We start from the raw sequence: 6,082 nt of genomic DNA on the forward strand, positions 1-6,082 counted from the left end.
CGTAAAAAGCAGCGTAATTACTGTTGCCTAGTCGATCTGTACTCTTTTTTTGAAGAATGAATAAAATGGATGGGTCAATTTCCTGACCTTGACAAAAGCATACAGATGGCGAGGGGTGGGGGGATAGGCGTAAATACGTGACGTCATGCTACCCAAGTGGGGGATGAAACAATAGAACACCCCCCTCCCGAACAATGGGTTGCCTGCTCTTATTAACGCCATTGGGGGCGAGGGGTGCTTGCCCCCCCTAACAAAATAATAATAATAATAATAATAATGGTAAATGAATGAATAAATACATAAATAAATAAATGAATAAATGAATAAATCAAAATAGATAAATGAACAAAAATAAAAATATCATATTTACAATCCTTTTTCTCAAGTTTACTTTCATTTAACGATAAAATTTGATTAAGTCAGTGTTTTGGTATTTATGCTATGATGTTATTTTGTGTTATTTTATGGACTCCTAATTGATTACATTGTGCATAATTTTGGTATAAACCTGTAACGTCTAATTTGCTAAATTAATTCCGTCGATCACGATTTTTTTTTCTTTTAAAGAATATTAAACAAATTGTTACACTATCTATAAATATAAAGAAAAATGCGAGTTGAGATAATGATATTCAACCGGAGCTCGTACAAATTCCATGGTCGTGGGAAGCGTGGGTGTTGAAGCACCTCAAGAAATCCTTGGGGGTGCTGCGTGTATTATTCTCCACAGGCAGCACCACCAGGTGTTCTGGAAAATCTGTAAAAAATTACAAGACAAGTCCACCCCAACAAAGAGTTCAATTGAAAAAGGGAGAAAAATCCTACAAGCAAAACATTGAAAATTTCATCAAAATCGGATGTAAAATAAGAAAGTTATGACATTTTAAAATTTCTCTTAATTTCACAAAAGAGTTATATGCGCATCCTGGTCGGTATGTAAATTGGCAGACTGATGACGTCCCTCACTCACTATTTCTTTTGTATTTTATTATATGAAATATGAAATATTCTAATTTTCTCCTCCGTGTCATGTGAAACAAAATTTTATTTCTCCCTGAACACGGGGAATTACCATTATCTTAACAGTTTATGGATAAGTTAAGTTGGTCCTTATTGTCAAATCTGTAAAATTGAAATATTGTATAATTCAAACAATAAAAAAAAAACTAAAGAAATAGTGAGTGAAGGACATTATCGACTATCTCATTTGCATATCGCTTAGTTGTGCATTTAACTGTTTTGTGTAAAATAAGCAAAATTTAAAAATGTCATAACTTTCTTATTTTACATCCGATTTCGATGAAACTTGCAGCGTTATGTTTGTTTGATTTTTCTCTATCGATTCAAATCAACAATTTTCTGGGGTGGACTTGATCTTTAAAAATGTAGGCCTAACCCAAATGACGTCAATATTTTTTAGTGAAACCTTTTATTTTCCTTCTTTTTTTTTTTTTTTTCAAATTCCTCGGGACCAATTACTTCCCCATTTTGAATTGAAAACTTTTTTTTCTGCTTGTCAAAAATTTCGGAACGAAGTTGATCACCAATTTGAATTGAAACCCCCCCCTTTTTTTGTTGCTTTTTGCTTTTCAAATTCACATCAGCAAATTCAGCAAAAAAAATCGTTCCCTGGGCCCTGACAGATTCCAATCAATTGGCCTTCTCCTGTGTCTGCATCTAAAAATAATGAATAAAAATAAATAACAATACGTATACCAAAAAATCTTGAAGAAAATAAGTAATACCTGAGAAATTAGCAAACTTTTAGCAAGAAATTCAAGCAAGTCGGATCACTCATTTTTTCAAGCAATAAGGATACACTATATGACATATGCTTATCTGTTTTGGGGATATCTAATATGGCCGATTTTTTTTTTGTTTCAGCCGTTTGGATCTCATGATTTCATAATAGGCCTATATGTTCAGATTAAGTGTAACGGCACCCGATCAAGATCCACGAATATCTAGTTCGTCTTTATTTATCCATATTGAAACTTTGTTTTGTTCACCACTCAAAGTCAATAAACATTAAAAAATGCCATATTTATTATAAAGCCATTAATAGTAATACATTTATAAGAATTATATAAAGTGGAAGTAAATACCCGTGGACATAAAGACTAAAATATCGTGACAGTTAAACTTTGTTTTACAGATTTTCTCATGATGAAACCGGGATGCACTGCAACTAATTTACTTTAATTTATCATTGACATGACGAGACATTGTTATTGTTATTGTACACGTCATTTTACTTTTCTACTGCTGGGAGGTGAACCCACAGATCAACTTCCGAAGACGAAATAGAGTGATCAGTGGGAATCCCCCAATTTTCTGTTGCCAATTTCCTAAATTTCCTGTTTTTATGAAAGTCACCCCAACATAACTATCCATAGCTATCACGTGATCAGTTTGTTACATGTCTGCATGTAGGCCCTATATGCCTTGCCGTCATTTTAGTAATCGACTACACTCTAAAAACAAATCAGTCAAAAATGACTGGTTAATAGGGTCAGTTGGGAGCAACTGTTATTCTAGTCATATTTGACTATTTTCTAGTCATATTTTACTAGAAAAGAGTTATTTCTGACTAGAATATATGTCAGAAATGTGAATATCAGTGATTGCCATATCAGTTGCTCCCAGCTGACTACTGGTCTAGTCAATTTGACTGATTTGTTTTAAGAGTGTATGAAGCGCATAATATTATGTTCTAAGTATAAGATTGATACTAAACCACAGGGGCATCCGGAGGAGGGGGGGGGGGGGTGGAAGCCGGCCAGTCCCTCCACCCCCTTTTGAGAGGCACAATTAAAATTTGTAATGTAAAAATGCTGTTAAAACAGAAGTGTGCCCCCCCCCCCTTGAAAAGTGAAGACCTCTTTTTTTTCCTCGGGAAAATGTCCCCCCCCCCTTTGGAAAATCCTGGATAATAACGTACACAGTAGGGCAATTATCAGTAACATTTTGAGGTGTTAACCATTGAAAATATTGGCCGAAAAAAATCTTAAAACTATCGCGAGTGAGCAAAAAATGTTAACATTTTAACAAATGACATGGTTTGACATGATGTGTTCAGAAAATAATGTAAAATTTTACTATATTTCCTTCTTTTTATTTACTAAATGTCTTTCTGTTTCTCCTTTGGTTTGGCGGTGGATTATTGTTGTTTATTTTTAGTGTATTCATTATCAATTGATTAATTTCTTTGTTTATTATCATTATTATTATTCATTCATATATTCACTTATTTATCTATCTATTATTATTATCCTTTTTTTTTGGGGGGGGGTCCATTGTTTTTGCTGAGTGTTTGGATGGCGGCCTGTAATTTGAAACACCTCTATTGTTGGACTTTTCTACCCCACCCCCTTGAACATGTTGATTTAATTCGAAATAAATAACGGGGGGGGGGATTCCTTATCTGCCTTATCATCTTATCATGCAGCTGCGTGATGATAAGCCATTAGAAGGAGCAACATGGCGTATGGTGGAAAATGTTGGTATCTTTAAAAATATAATTCTATTTTTTGTGACGGATCTCGCTGTAATATCTTATCAAAAAGATAATTTTTTCTCATTTTCTTTTCAAGTTGCCGTATGCACGAGGGCCGTAAGGGGGGGGGATCTGTGCCAGGCGCTGATCTGTATACAGGGCAATCGAACGATTTTTTTTTTTGACTTGGGGTGCTCATGTAAATTTGAAAAGCAAAAAAAAAGTTTTCACTACAAAATCAATGTCAATTTGGTTGCATCTTTCATTTTTTTTTCACATCCTCTAGAAAACCTGGGGGTGCTGCCTAAACGCAGCACCCCGTTTCACAGGACCATGTCTGTATTCAATCTAGAGTATTAAATCAGACATGTCAGAGGCGCCTAATATCTTAGATATTAGGCAACAGTTGTTATGGGCTAATAAAAACATTTTGTAAAAGAATAAGTGTGTTTTTTTGGAAGCATTGGGTATGCTCAGACATTTTTGTTATTGGAGATATTATTAACAGCGATGGACTATTGGATATACTGTGTATTCATGCAAAATTAAAGAAAAAGGAAATTATTCATATGAATCGAAATTGATTTGGAATTGTATGCCAGAAAAATGGAAAAACACTTTGGTTAAAGATAAACATTGCTCAAATCATTCAATTGTTAGCTACTTACAATTGAAGGCCCATGATTTAAATATAAAACAAAGTAAACATTTATCAATTACACTTTTCTAAAAGATTATACAATTTTCTTGTGGATAAAAAGTTTATAACCCCAAATGTTGAAAAATATTGGTCACTTTATTTCAAAGAAAATTTGATTTGGAACAATATCTGGCAAGAAAAAGTTACTTTCATTGAAGAATTTCGTTTAGCTGAATTCAATTTTAAATTTTTGTATAAACTTTTGATGTCAAATGAATATTTGTTTCGATTTAAATTGAGGGAATCTCCACTTTGTTATAAATGTAAAACTATTGACAACTATTATTACTTATTTTGTGATTGCCATCATTCTAGACTTTTGGTTAAAATTCAGTAACTTTTGTGTTACCATGGTTACCATTAATCTGAATACCAAAAATGTGGATATAAGTTATACAGATATTGTGATTGGTAGACACGGTGGTAACGGACACAACGTTATATATTCCTCTAATGTATTAATCAATTTAGCTTCTTATACAATTTTTCAAAAAAAAAATAAAATTTTAAAGAAATATTTGAAATATTCTTAGAAGAATTAAAATGAAGAGCAAATTTCAAATACAGTATTTTTGGAAAATTGCAAAACAAAGATTGAAAAGTCAATTTAGGCATTATGTTTGCTTACTATTGAACATGTTTATCTAAATTCTTTCTTGCTATATTTATATAATGTCAATTTTTATGTCGACTTCTAATGTATATCATATTGTTGTTTTATTTTTGTTTAATGTTAGTGACGATGTAAATGAGAACATACAAATAAAAAAAAATCAGAGGCGCCGGGTATACCAAGGAGGTTTCAAATGAGATGGAGTAACAGCAAACAAAATCTCTTTGAACAAGGATAAAAGCCGCCAGCAGAAAGTATGTCAGGCATGCACTTTGCTCAACATCTCTTGCAATTGTGTAGACAAAATGATTCCCGCATGACTCCGCAGCTATAGGTCATACATAAAGGGAAATGTGCTTTTGTGAATTACTTTTTCGCCGCATCTTGGTCTGGTTATAATTGTAGTACATAATTTGGAGGCATGCGAAAATAAACTATGCAACATGGCCTGAAATATGACTCAAATTTGCTCATCTGGCATATACAGTAATAATGAAGAACAATATTCCACCGACCACATTTGAAATTTTCATTCGCCGCAAACGATCGGAAAAGTGTTAAAATCTAGTTTCAATAAAGGTCAAATTCTTTCTTTTTTCACTAATTAAAGGTGATTGATATAATCTCGGCAAATATCTCGTCATAATAGTGCTTGGTTATTGATGTGTTGTCATGCATTCAAATTTCAGTTTGTTTATTAATATGAAAGATGGAAAAATGATACAAAATGGATATTCGTAAAATTTCACCCCTCGGATTTCTTCACTGAAACTGGCGTCTTCGAAGGCGGACATCATAAGGTCCTTATTGCCGTTTGTTCTTTCGTGCTTCTTTAGAAATGAACAGCTGCTTGGATAAATCTGTTTGGACTGTTGGAACTCCAGTCATAGAATCTTCTTGTGTATACCGATTTGGTTATGCAAGACAACACTCTTAAAACAAATCAGTCAAATTGACTAGACCAGTAGTCAGCTGGGAGCAACTGATATGGCAATCACTGATTCTCACATTTCTGACATATATTCTAGTCAGAAATAACTCTTTTCTAGTAAAATATGACTAGAAAATAGTCAAATATGACTAGAATGACAGTTGCTCCCAGCTGACCCTATTAACCAGTCATTTTTGACTGATTTGTTTTTAGAGTGAAGAGGCGAACAATCGTCGCGTGCCGTTCCTATAATATAGGCCTAAATGGCAAGAAAATAAAGTCCGGAAACTCCATTAAAATCACGAAATTAAGTCCCATCTTGCAGCAAAGGATTACCAGAAA

The sequence above is a fragment of the Lytechinus variegatus genome, chromosome 8 (genome assembly GCF_018143015.1).
Source record: "Lytechinus variegatus isolate NC3 chromosome 8, Lvar_3.0, whole genome shotgun sequence".
NCBI classification, from domain to species: Eukaryota; Metazoa; Echinodermata; class Echinoidea; order Temnopleuroida; family Toxopneustidae; genus Lytechinus; species Lytechinus variegatus.